Below are 13,896 nucleotides of genomic sequence, written 5' to 3'. Positions count from 1 at the left end.
ATGGATTGGAGTTCAAAGAGGAGAATGCAGAGAGGAAACTTTTCCAGAGGTCATATTTCATGAGCAATCTGTGCTGATGCGAACACACACACACACACACACGCACGCATGCACGCACGCACGCACGCACGCACACACACACACACACACACACACACACACACACACACACACACACACACACACACACACACACACACTGCAGTGACTCTCTTCGCCTCGTTCTTAATTTGTGTCTGGCTCTTCAAATATTTAATAGCAGAGCTGAAGTCTGCAAAATCTTGACTGGAAGAGCTGGATGTTCAAGACAAACATGTGACCACAACTGAGCTCACTGCTGAAGTAACAAGAAATGATGATTATTATTTAACAGTCCATACCACGACGGAATAACCACTGGCTCAGTGGTTACTGATGCCTCCCAGAAAGAAGGTCCTGATTTGGACCAGAGGTTATCTTCAGGCCCAGGTCTCCCTAGCAAAAAATATCAGTTATCTCACTGGGATTTGACTGGTTAAATAAAGGTTAATAAATAAAATTTATTGGACATTTTGATAAATATCGATAACTGAAGTATCAAAATATTTTGAGACGTGAAATTAACAATCTGTAAGGACACATTTGTAGCTAAACGCTCATTTTTGCCAAGGTCACCGAGTCAGATATTTCCTGCTTAATATATAATATTATTGATTTTTTTCTTTATGAATTGCGTACCAACTACATAGTTTTTTTTTTCAGAAACTTGCCTAAATAAACAATTGTGTACTAGTATTAGGGATGAGATTTTTATGCAAATTTTTTTGAAAAAAAAAAGTCATTAATTACTCTTATATTTCCTGAACTATAAAGGTACATGTTGTTCCCCAAGGCAGCATCTGGGATGCTGTTTACTGGACAAACTGTCCATCCTGCCTTATTTTAATAGATATTAGACCTACCTGGCTACCTGGTCAGCCAAAACAACTGCATGCTCTAGCTAAGATCGAGCTAATACGTTATGATTTAAAAGAGAACTCTGTTTGCTGTTGACTGTATGCAGGCCAAAATGAAACCAGTGCAAAAGTTCTGAAACTTATTCTTTCTCAGCAGCGTATAGCTGTTGTAACTGTGCAAAAGGATCAGGATGATCATATGGCAGGGATGGACTAATGCAGACTTATTACCTCAATAAAGGCTTTGTTATTAAGTTCAAGTTTCTAAATCACAGATCCAAGTCCTTCCTAACTGCCGAATGCCAAAAACGTTGTACATTAGGGTCACATTTAGAGATAAAATAGGCACGGTTTGCTTGACAGTGAAACAAATTCTTTAAAAATATTGTACAGTTTAGAGCAGAGCGGGTCGTCCCCTGGTGGGTGATATACTTTTTTTTTGTATGTTTGCTTTTTTAAATTAAAAACTAAAGTTGAGGATTAAAAACTGACCTATTACTGATGTAATGTCTACTTTCTTCACAGGATTTCTGCCTATATGTGCCCAGAAATTTAATTATTGCACGATGAAATGAAATTTAAGCCATATAACAGTTGAAACAGCACTTGGACGTAACCTAAAGAYGTCTACTTTTGAACAAATCTAATTCACTGAAACCTCTGCGACTAGAAGATTTTTAATATACAAGCCTTGAAAACTGTGCTTACTGGGAAATGTTATGAGGTTTCCCTTCAAGTTTGGTTTTATGGCCTCAGAATAAGACACATAAATCTTCTCTGGAGACACAAAAGGCCTTGAACAAACTGGGGGGGGGGGGGGGGACTGATCCATCTGACTGATTGAAGAACTATTGCTGTGGAGTTTTTTTTCCACCATTTTTTATTCTGTCTCATCTACTACCACAGACTCCTGAGCTCACAAAGAGGACACAGGTAATGTTATTTCAAATGAAAGAATAAAGAAAGAGGCAGGGAGGGAGGGGTGAGTTTTCAGAGGAGGGTTGTGACTGCGGCTGATCTCTTTTGAACCTGGGATCAAACGACTCATCCATGTTGGTGTGTGGAGCGAGGCGAGGGGTGGATGCTCCGCCCCTCCACTCCCACCCATCACAGCAACAAGGCGGCGGCGAAGTCGGCTCCATCAAACAGCACGAACACAGGAGACTTTGAGTTTGAGCGATGTGTTTTCTACCGCAGCTCAATAATACAAACTCACTCAACCTGGAAAATCCATCTTTTCCTAAACAATTCCACATAAATAGCAGAGTTGAAACATGCATAACAAAGGGGAAAACTACAAAACTGAACTAGTAAAGTGCATAATATTGCAAAAAAAATAATTAGCTATGATTTTTTTTGACTATTTTTGTGGCAGATATTGCATTTTTCATCTGTCGTCACTTTTGTGTTTGTGCAGTTGACACATAAGATGTAAAAATAATTGATGTTTTTCTCTATATTGCAAGTAGCTATTAGTTAAAGTGGCTGTTAGCACAAGCTTTGTCCTCYTCATTTGATGTATAGTGATTAGCTCTAAGCTTTAGCTGGCAAAGAGTTGAGCCAGTATCTCAGTGGGCTGTGACTGAGGGGGAACAGTTGGCAAACGGCATCTTCAAAATGTCTCAAAATGTTTGCTGGTGTTCTCAATTTCCTAACGTGAGTTGCAATGGCTTGCGTTTTCAATAAAGGCTTCCCACAAAGAGGTCGAAGTGGGTATTGAGGTGCACACTATAGAAGTGGGCAACAAAATAGTTTGTATGTCTGTAAAAGCAGGTCATGATTTCCATAAACTGGAAAATGCAACTGCACACCGCGCTGGTCGCTTAGCTCAGAATTCACTCGCTAGCTCTCCCTGGAGGGTTTAAACAAGCTTTAAGTTAGATGACTTTAAGTTTTTTCACTCATAWCTGTTTATAGAACCAAACAACTTTCAGGTTACCAAAAATCTCAACTGTCAGCGATTTGTGTTAAAATCTGAACAAAACTCATCAGACGAATCAATTTTCAAACCGTCTCAGACATCAAAGGTCAACTTGTCTGTTAACTTTGTCTTTGGATCTGCAGTAATTCAGGATTTTACTCCTGACACACTATTTGTGTTTTATTTCCCAAAAGCTCAAATGAAGAWTGCTCAGTTTGCTCACTGAAAATAAAGAAAGAAAAATATTGATTTTAGAGGCACAATATGCTCATTTAAGTCTTTTGTTGATTTAATAAAAAAATTGGGTTAAAATTTCTCCACGTGAAAACTAAACATTAAGGGACAATTTAACAATCTTCTTCAACCATGATCAACAATCTGTGAACACTGGCATTTTTTTCCCCCAGCTTATTAAATTGAACATGTCTGCATACAGCTGCTCAACATCACATCAAGCTCACAGTCGYGTTTCTGGCCATCTGTTTACTATATTTTTAGTTTTCCAGCTGCATAAAGTTTTGAGTAAAATCTGTCTCTTTGTGAAATTAAAGTTCATTTACACCAATTTCCTAGCTTCTTTCTTACAAAATATTATTAAATATTATTTGTCAACATCATATTAAATGGCCAAAAGGTGTTAGTATGCCTTAAACCAGAAGAAGTTTGAAAACAGTGTATTAGTGTTTGTCAGGAGAGCATGAAACCAGCCATGAGGCAAAAACTAAAGCCATTGATTTATTGTTTCACCTCATAAGAGCAGCAATTTTTTTTCCTGTCTCAGTAAAACAGCGTGAGACTTTTTTGACTTTGTTTCTGGTGTCTACCAGGCTCTTGCGATTGATCGAATGCCCCAGGATATGAAAAAAAAAAAAAAAAACAATGACAAAAACTCAGATGGAAGCTTTCCACTCAGTTGGAGACCATCTTGAGTCATATGTCCTTCCAAAAGAACGAACGAAAGAAAAGAAAAAAATTGCTTCAGTTTCTTCGCATGACTAGCTCTCCCTTCCTTCGCAGGTGCAGATGTTGATGATGATAACTGCATCAAGAGGCACCTCAAAAAAAAGTGTGAGGTTTGTAAATGTGTTTGTGTGTGCAYGGACCCTGCACCTCCCTTTCATCCCAGCATCTGTGGCAGGCTGCCACGAGCCCATATCATTTACCACAATACACCTGTTGGGGTGAATTTGATACCTGAAGATAATGGATTGGAGTTCAAAGAGGAGAATGCAGAGAGGAAACTTTTCCAGAGGTCATATTTCATGAGCAATCTGTGCTGATGCGAACACACACACACACACACACGCACGCATGCACGCACGCACGCACGCACGCACACACACACACAGAGAGAGAGAGAGAGAGAGAGAGAGAGAGAGAGAGAGAGAGAGAGAGAGAGAAACAAGTTATAGACAAACACACCAACATGTGCAGAAGCTTCTGCTGTGGAACCAGGTTTTACAACAAAACTGAATTTAAAAAAAAACCTCCATCAAGTTTCAGTTACTGCAGATATAATCTGATAAAATAGGCAGTCTTTGTTACAGCAGGTATTCAAAATGACATGCAATCAATACACAGGACTTGAATACTTTTTTATAAGGTTATTAACAAAAGCAAGCATATTTCTAATAGTTCCTACAGGATAAAGAAGTTTATAAAACATGTGCATTGAGAAAAAAATCTTGCTCCCAGTTTGTTAAAGTRTTCAGATTTGCTAATTGACTTCATTTATGACTTTATCATAGTGAGGGATCAAAACATTTCGTGCATTAGCTTCTAACTGAAGTGTTGCTAAATTGTAAACTTTACCCACATTCAAAGAAAAACAAGACACCAGGCTAACAATGCTGCCAGCAGACCAATACGCCAGTTCATGTTTCTGTTGTTTAATACAGAGTCAGCTGAAATCAAGACAAGGGAGCATTAAAAGCAACAGTATGTCAACAATCCATATAGAAAAGAGGTACAAAGTGTTTGCCAGAACATTATCTTAAAATAATTTGCTTTAATCTATATTTTTGGTCGGTTTTCTAAGATATAGCTCAAAACCTTTAGTTTGTTGCTGACAGGTTTGGAGTCATGAAGATGATTTATCAACTCTTCTTGTACACTGATGTTACATTGCGGTAAATCATCAATTATCTAGTACAATCCTGGCCCTCGAGGGCCGCTATCCTGCATGTTTTACTTGTTTCTCTGCTCCAACACACCTGATTCAGTGATTGAATTACCTCTTCAACTTTGGCAGCAGCTTGTTATTCACCCATTCATTCAAATCAAGTGTGATGGAACAGAAGAACCTCATACGCAAGCAGGATAGTGGCCCTCAACGACCAGGATTGGACACCCTTGATCTTGTACCACACATATAGCAGGTAACTTGGTGTATATGTAACAGTGAAACATGTGAACCATTGCTTTCCATGTTTTAGGTTGCAATATCCTGCAGGTTGTTCTTGTCTGAAATGGATTTAATGACATGGTACATCAGATCATAGAAAATAATTGGAAAAAATTAAAATACAAAAAATCCCAGGTTTTTGATCTTTTTTATTTTTATTTTTTGCTTTATGGTGGTGCCAACATTAAGGTTCCCTTTTTTATTTGGACAATTTAAAGTCTACCACTCTTTTAATTGAATCTTTTTTATGGACGGGATCAGTGTCCTTGGATTCTCTTTAGTTTGGGTCATTTCTCTCTGGCAATAAAAACTTGCACAAATAAAACCAAAATGTGTTTTTCAAGGAGTCATGTGAGCAGTTGAATAACAGAGTTGGAATGCGTTAACATCCTACATACCGTTAAAAAAATGCATAAAAATGGGAACACAGAGAGTATCATCCTGCACCATATAGAAACCTAATGGATCTGTGGGTCAGATTTATGGCAGCTCATCCCTTCCTCAGCTCGGGATGGAAAAAAGTTAACTGGAGCACCCCAGCTCCAGACACTATTATTCATTCCCRTCTCACTCCGTTTTATTGCAGAGTGCATTGGTGAGTATTTGGCTCATTTTTTTGACCAATAAAACATAATCGCAGTCTGCCAGGACCAAGGTCGACCTGTTTTCCTTATTCATGGTAATGATCATTTTGGCCTCTGCTGAAGGTCGATGAGCCACTTTTTTTGCTTGTGCCTGAAAGATTGATTGTGTAGGTGAAGTTTAATTTAGAGTTAATTGCAAACCATGGTTTACACAATATTCTACATGCTTTTCCAGATGGTTTTACCCRGATAACAGAGTGGCTACATGTTTGAGTGACTCACGTTAAACTTGTCACTCAGGGAACAGCATTTGAAATCTTCAGTCAGCAAATGTAAGTAAGTTTGAAACCCAATTAACTGCTACCTGCAATCTGTGGTGCAGACTAAAGTGTTATAATCTGAATCACTTAACCTTAACTGKTTCAAAAAGAAAATGGATAAGGACCAGTTTCATTTTCCACAGTCTAAAAGTAAACGCTGAGTCACATTAACAGTGTCTTACAGTAAAAAAAAAAAAAAAGTATCTCTTGTCTGGTATATTTTTAGGTAATCACAACAATTATGGAGCTAAAACAGTGACAACTTAACCTGACAACGACAAAGAGATATGGCATTAAAAAATAAATAAAGGATTGAAAAATCAAACATTGTGACAAAAAAAAAAAAAAAAGAATCCGTGGCATTTGTAAATGGAAGGCTCTTTCACAGACCTTCTGTTTTTCTGCTCGTCYTCTACATCTACAGTAAGATTCAGGTTCAAGTACTGCAACTGAAACACAGGTAAGGCTCTTGTTTTTTGTGAATCTCATCAATAATATCTGTATAGGCAGACAAGTAATTTTGTTTTAATTTTAAAATAAGTTAGTTGATGTCATATTGAAATGGTATGTTAAAGAGACCCGATGGAGAAATATAAAGAAATAAATGTTAATAAAATGTTGTGTTAATACGCATTAAAAAAATATCGCCGTTAAGCATAGACTGCGTTAATGTGATAGTAAAGCAGCAATGTGCCCTACACTAATATATATATATATATATATATATATATATATAAACCAAATATGGCAGTGTTAAATGAACACTGAACACCTTGATGTAGATTTAACACTAAACAGTGAACACCTGAACCTTCCATCGGCAGACTGCAGGTAGAAGTTGAGGACAATCAGAAAAATGAAAGGTCTGTGAAGGAGCCTTCCGTTTAACGGTGACAGCTTACAGTGACGTCATAACAAAAAGAATTCTGCAGTGGCATTGAAAACTTGACTCATCGAGAGAAGTAAGCTGCAGAGTTGAGTATTATCTTGAGCTTTTCAGTGTCGCTTTTCTTTTCAATGTCCAGCTGTCACAGTTTTAGTTCCTTAAACATTGCTATGAATATTTGTTAAATTTTTCCTCTGCATATATTTCAGTTCCGACACATAATTTAAAAACAACCGTGCATGCAGCAATCAAATAAATAACAATGTGCAGTTTCCTAGCAGTTTATTAACAATCAAAATGCTTTCTTTTCATCTTTTTATGTAACAGTTCAAGGCTTTATTATTTTTTTCTGGTCACACCAAGGACTGCAGCGAGACAAATAGGGTTCAAATGTCAGCTCAGCTTGAATTAAGGAATCGTTTTTACAATGAATGTTTGAAATGTGAAAATCCAGTCAAGGTAGAAGCAAACAGACAAGACAACGGATGGAATTTGAAAGAATTTCAAAAAAATTCTTTCTGTTACTTTTGGTTTCATTTATTGTAATCTTGTTTTTAAAAGACAGTTATGTCAAAAATAAAATGAACTTWAAAAATCTGCAATTTTTAAACCAAGCAGAAGTGGATAAATTGTCCAAATGTAAACAACAAAATACATAAATGAAAAAGGACTGATATTTTCTGGTGTGGGATCAGTTTGAATGTTGAAGAATTCCGTTTGGTGTACTGCACTAATTTACATTAAACATGAACAGTTGTGAAATGTACAGCACTGTATATACTCTGTGGAAACAGGAGGTTGCTGGTTGTATTAAAAAAAAGCAGAAAGTCAAGGCAGCTGACTCATTACTTGGAGCTGTATTAGCCATGTTGGAACTGACAGTTTAAATAGCGGCTGTACATTTAGCTGCCTCAGTACATTAGTCTGTAAGTGCTAAACACAGGCTGCTGTGTCTGAAAGGCCGTGCTCTTTAGTTGTACATGAGGAAAAAAAAAAATATATATATAAACTGTGGAATTAGAATAACTGTAGCTCATGATTTGGTTAGAGTTTATTATTGGCACAGACCAGTGATTACTGAGTTCTCCAAGTTTCCTCATTATGATTATATTACGTAGTACAAGAGTGCACTGTTGTTTTGTAAGATTGTATGGAAAATTTTCAAATACATTGAGTCCATCAATCTGTTTGCCTTGGCTTATTTATGGTCAGACTTTGGCGGCAACAGGTCCAGACTTCCCTTCCCCCCCAGCAATACTTTCCAGCTCCTTTTAGGGGATCCCAAAGGCTAAAGAAGATGCATAATCCAGTGACTTCTGGGTCTGACCTCAGGCCGTGTCTTGTTCAGAAGGTGTCCTACTCAGATGCCTAAATCACCTCAGCTGACTCCTTTCAAAATGAAGGAGCAGCTCCCATGTGAATGACGAAGCTCCTTAACTTGTTTCTAAAGTCAGGCCAGTCTGAGGAGGAAACTCATTTTAGCTGCTTGTATTTAGGATTACATTCTTTCAGTCATGATTCATATCTCATGACCACAGGTGAGGACTAAAATGTAGCTGGACCAGTAAATTGAGAGCTTTATCTTTCAGCTCAAGTCATTCTTCTCAACAGACCAGAGCAATACTCTCACTTGAGTTAACTTTTGGCCAAGGAACACACTGAACCCTCATCATCCTCAGCTAAGCCTGAGGGAGGGCGTCTTATGGTAATGATCGAAACACTTGATGGACCCGAGATCCACCATAGAGGATGCGTCCCAAAACTTTAAAGGGGAAATATCACACAGAATACACTTTTTGTGTTGTGTACTTGGGATTTAAATTAGTCTCTCTATTAGTCTCTATTTCAGTACAGTATTTGCAACAAAACTGTCAAATGAGGTCTGGACTTATCAATTACAATTTGGTAGTCTTCATTCTCCTCTCGCTCTGGGTCAGACTCTGGCTCCAACATGTAAGGCTGGATGGACAAGTCTTCCCTTGTTGACATATTGAAATTAATTTGTAAACARAACATTTCTACGCTGCTAGTCCAACACATTCTCACTCCTGACTCGTCAACATATTAACTCTTGTTCAGGTACAATCTGTGTCCAGTTTTAACGCGTTGGGTACACCTCTCGAGTCAGTGCCGCCCGCGGCTTTTCCGGGTTACGTCACTTAGGGGTCTTTGTGTTGGGGGTCTGTGGTCAAAATGAGGGATCAGGATTAATGGCTAATTTTAGGTACTGAGGTCGGGGATGGGCTGTATATGGCTAATAAGTTAAATTTAGGGTCTGGGATGGTTAGTTGTCATGCATTTCCTACTCTTTTCAAAAAATATGACAACGCGCTCCTCCTCTGCCTCATCTCGTTAAGAACGGACGAGAGTGGGGTAGACGACGCGTCCGAAGCTGGACGCAGACGGCTGCCTGACCAAGCGTCAATTTGTTGACGAGTCGGGAGTAAGAATGAGTTGGCTAATCGTAAACCCCTCTTTCAAACTAGAATGGACCACTCTGGAAGCTGGAGGGAGGTTTGAAATGTCTCATTTTGACTTAAAGAAACAGCCTCAAAATGAGTTGCATTGAAACACACTTCAGAAGAGGCGAAAGAGGGGCTTGTGGAGTTACAATAAGGGGGATCTATGTCCAAAGCATTGCAGTTTGACTTTATATACAGTAGACCCCAACTGAATTATTTAAATGTGAGAAAAGAAGAATTTTAAGGCATATGCCTCCTTTAAAAGCAAATGTTTAGATGCTTTTGCTCACGGAGATCTCATGGAATGAACAAAAAAGGGATTATCAGCCTGTGCTGCAACTTTCATGTCAAACAGTTCCAGTCATTAGTCTGAATTCAAGGAAACTAGTGAGATACGAGAAACAAAACTAACCTTGGCTGAAGGGTATATGGTTCATTACATTCATTGTTGACAACACCACAAGCAATGTGGTCTTATTCTTTTTTTTTTTTGCCCCACAACAACCGAATACAAATTTGAGAGAGCTTGAATTTAATTTACTTCCTGATTTGCAATTTTGTTGCTTACAGCTCTTTTAGAAACTCAAGTCATTTTGTTTTAGTTGCCACTATGTCAAATTTCMCTACATTTTTCACAGGGGTTCTTGAAATGTTCTTTACAGCACTTTTATTTCCAGTCCTTTCCATTTGGAGCCAAAAAATGTTATTTGCTTGAAACACTTATCTTTTTGACTGCCTCTGCTTTATAACTTCACACCAGAGTTGAGCCAGTGATGTTTAATTATTTCATTGAACTTGTAAATAGTTGATGTCAAAATTTATTTTTGAGTACCTCTAGATGGATTCTGACCACCAGTGGTACTAGAACAGTTTGAGAACTTTGATTTAMCTGCATCATGTTAACCTGTTTTGCTTTCATTACTGCCACATATGAACCAAAAGCCTCTTGTAACATACTTTTTTTACTCACTTTTTAACCAACTTAAAGCAGGTGCTTGTCTGCTGTTAGAGCCAGTTTACAGCTGCCCTAAATTTAACGCCTTTAAGAAAACAGCTTTTCTTCTGCCTCATGAGAAAATGCACAATACAGCACACGCATTACATCATTGGAAAATTTCTCCAATACGTTGTTTAATTCTCCCACAGGTTTTTAGATTTCTGTAGAGAACAAGAGTGCTGGGAGAAAGATTATCTCCACAGATTACATTGTTTGTCTCATTTTCCTCACAAATCGATGTCTTAATATCTTCAGTTTGCATTTGTGCGCCGCTACAAGCAGCAGCCACTCTCTATGAGCGCTCATTGCACTGCAGAACATGTCAGATGGTGATATTAAAGCACATTAAAACAACAACATTGATAAATGTGACTGCAAATCTGTTTAATGAACACAGATGCAAACRGCCACCGTGTCTTATGTTATGTGGCAAATATAAACTCTGTAAGGCAGTGAAACTATAAACTAAAAGTATTGCTGTAATTTGCATCTCCCTGTTTTTTGCTGCTGATAGTGGTGACATATAATCTGCATCTAAAACACCAAAAGTAGATGCAGCTTTGCTCATTATTATACCCATACCATTAGCTACAGAAAAGTAAAAAAATATGTTTTATCTTTTTTTTGACTAAGCTCATGAGCAAAAATATGGGACATGCATTTCCCAAAACTAAGAACGAATCTCATTCCACAGTTTGTCCATAAGAGCCAGTGTCTCACTGGGTTTGACCAAAAGGCTAGTCTGTGATGTAAAAATGTGAAAAAAATTATTAATTTTTCAGCTGGAGGCTCTGAATTCTGACTGTTTACAACGAAACGACCAGTGAGCCTTGCAGCCACAAGTTTTTGAAAATCAAGGCCAACTTTTGTGTGCCTGACTTTTTGGTCATGCACAATATTTTTTTGCCCACATCTTTGTGCCCACCGCAGCATTTATAATTTTAAATGAAGGAAGGCAGATTAGAACCAGCCATTTTCCCCTTTCTGGTGCTGATCTCTAACTGTCGTTACTGGCCACATAGAGACAAACAAGATAAACTACTATTCACTCTCTCGCTCACAAGACAATTTAGGGCTACTAATTAACCTGCGACACATTTATTTGCCCTGTGGGATTAAACCAGAGCACCCAAAGAGAACCCACACATGCAGAGAGAAAACATGCACACTCCACACAGAAAGGTCAGGAGGAAAACATGCAACCTTCCTGCTGTGCGGCGACAGCTCAAACCACTGCACCACTCAGAATAAAATCAGTTTAATCAGTATCTGTGCCTTAGACATTTTCTAGCATAAGGAGAGCTTCAAATCAAAGCTCTTAAATACCAAAACAGACTAAAAAACACAGAAGAACAAATAATTAGATGATTGCCCACTGTGCAATCCAGCAACTTTTCCTTGATTTCTTTTAAAATGCATTTTTGTTTTCTGTTTTTGGTTTCCTTTAATAATTAAAGCATGCAATCAGCAGACATTTAATTCAGCCATAAGGATGTCCTAAACCCAACTTTCTGCTTGAGACTATTTCCGCTGGTTTTACTCTCTGCTCTAATCCTCAGACCTGTACCTCATCTAGTTTTCTCTCCCTGGTTCATAGTAGTTTGTTTCTTTGCACACTCTTTATAACCTGATAAACCTTTGTTATTGTTGGGTTATGAGTCTTTGATGAAACKCACCCTGAAGTGCCTTCTTAAGTTGAAAAAGTTTGTTTGCCTCGTCCCTCTTTAAGCTGCATTTAACTGTAGCTCCTCATCCACCACTCCTAACAATCTGAGCAGCTACTCTGACAATTTACCAAAATAGAAGTTTTGAAATGTCCAGTTTTCTTGATGTTGCAGTATTTATTATGAATAAGAATTATAAGAGCATACATGAAGATCGGGAGAATGACTTGCTGTTTATAAAACTGATACTCTCTCCATCATAGCCTGGTAAATAAAGTGATAGGAGAGATTCTTGTTGCAAAAAAAAGTATGACATTTTGACAAATTGACAACAAGTATGCGCTGCAGTTTTTTTTTTCCTGGCAACAAGAGCCCCAGGTGAGTAAATTCATCAGCATCTCAGACAGATGACTTACAGCTCAAACAAAAGGATTTGTAACACAATACAAGAGGGAGGGGGAAAAACACATACAACTCTTTGTGCTTCTACTCTTAAACCCTGAAGGTGGTATTCTATCTTTGTCACACCTGACACGACTCCCACATGTCCACTTTGCTGCACAATGATCAAATAAGAACAAAAATMCATGTTTAACAGGGAGAACTGCTGTAGGTAATGTGATACAGCCTTCACCTCATACTAGTTTCTCGTGGCAGGTGTACAACTATAACACCATCCCCCCGACTGACATCACATCGTTCCCCAGATCACAACAAGGCCAGCAGGGTTCTCCGTGTTCTGTGTGCGTTCAAAGGCGCCTTCTGGTAGCCCATAAAGCCCCATCAGGCTCTAAGCCCTGCAGTCATTCAATTACGAATTTACTGGGCTATTGATTTCACCACAAGGGTAGCGTCTCACATCTTGGAAACAACAAGGAGCCCATAAAAGCCTATACCAGTTTTTTACCTAAAGGGGCGATGACTTGGCCTTTAATGCGAAGAGAGGCATGAAAAGACTAATGCATGATGTATAAAGCAAAAATAAATAAATAAAAATAAATAAATAAATAAAAAACACAAAACACCTGAATTCAGCTTTAGTTCTTGTCCGTCCTTATGCAACAACAACACAGACACCTTGCTGTTTTCTCTTTGAGAAATGTGTTGATTATAGGAAAATATTGCTTTACAAGAAATGTGTCAAAAGGCACATTAGACTGAAGTTTTTGTCTATTACAATAAGAACAACCTGTCATGTTGCTGCAAAAAGTCTTGAAAAGGCAAAGTGGCATTTGAAAAAAAAACTCCAACATTCATCAGCTTTGTTTAATAAAGCCAAACAATTATTTAGTACTGACTTTCAAAATAATCTAAACTGACAAAATCCTGACACTGATATTTGAACTGTACAAAAATGTAAAGAAAGCCAAAATCAAAATAAATGTTGTATGTCAAACCTGCTTCATTTGGGGTCATTTTGGTAATGACACACTTGTGTCTTTCATTTCCCGTTAACAGTTTTACACAGGCAGACAGAAACACAGATTAGAAAGTAAGCCTCAAACAGACAGTCACTGTGAAAAAACAAAACAAAACTATAAGTCATTGAAAAAGTTACTGAAGCAGAAATGTCTGTTTATCACACAGCACATTTTATTTCTAAGATGTTTTAGGTAATGAGTTAAAAAGACCTGTCCGGAGAAAACTGAAGTCAATGGGCCTCATGCAAGAACATGTTCGTATTCTTCTCCTAAATTTCTCTTACTTTTGTTCGTACAAAGGG

The 13,896-nt window shown here is 38.0% G+C and overlaps 1 protein-coding gene across 1 annotated transcript in view; it reads right to left on the bottom strand.

Moving 5' to 3' along the window:
• LOC106522296 (cadherin-20) overlaps positions 1-13,896 on the bottom strand; it is a 104,019-nt gene that overhangs the window by 87,843 nt on the left and 2,280 nt on the right. The window lies entirely within an intron of this gene.

The sequence above is a fragment of the Austrofundulus limnaeus genome, unplaced genomic scaffold (assembly GCF_001266775.1).
Source record: "Austrofundulus limnaeus strain Quisiro unplaced genomic scaffold, Austrofundulus_limnaeus-1.0 Scaffold126, whole genome shotgun sequence".
Lineage (NCBI taxonomy): Eukaryota > Metazoa > Chordata > Actinopteri > Cyprinodontiformes > Rivulidae > Austrofundulus > Austrofundulus limnaeus.
The sequence above is the reverse complement of the archived record's forward strand: the minus strand, read 5'-3'. Positions and strand labels throughout refer to the sequence as shown.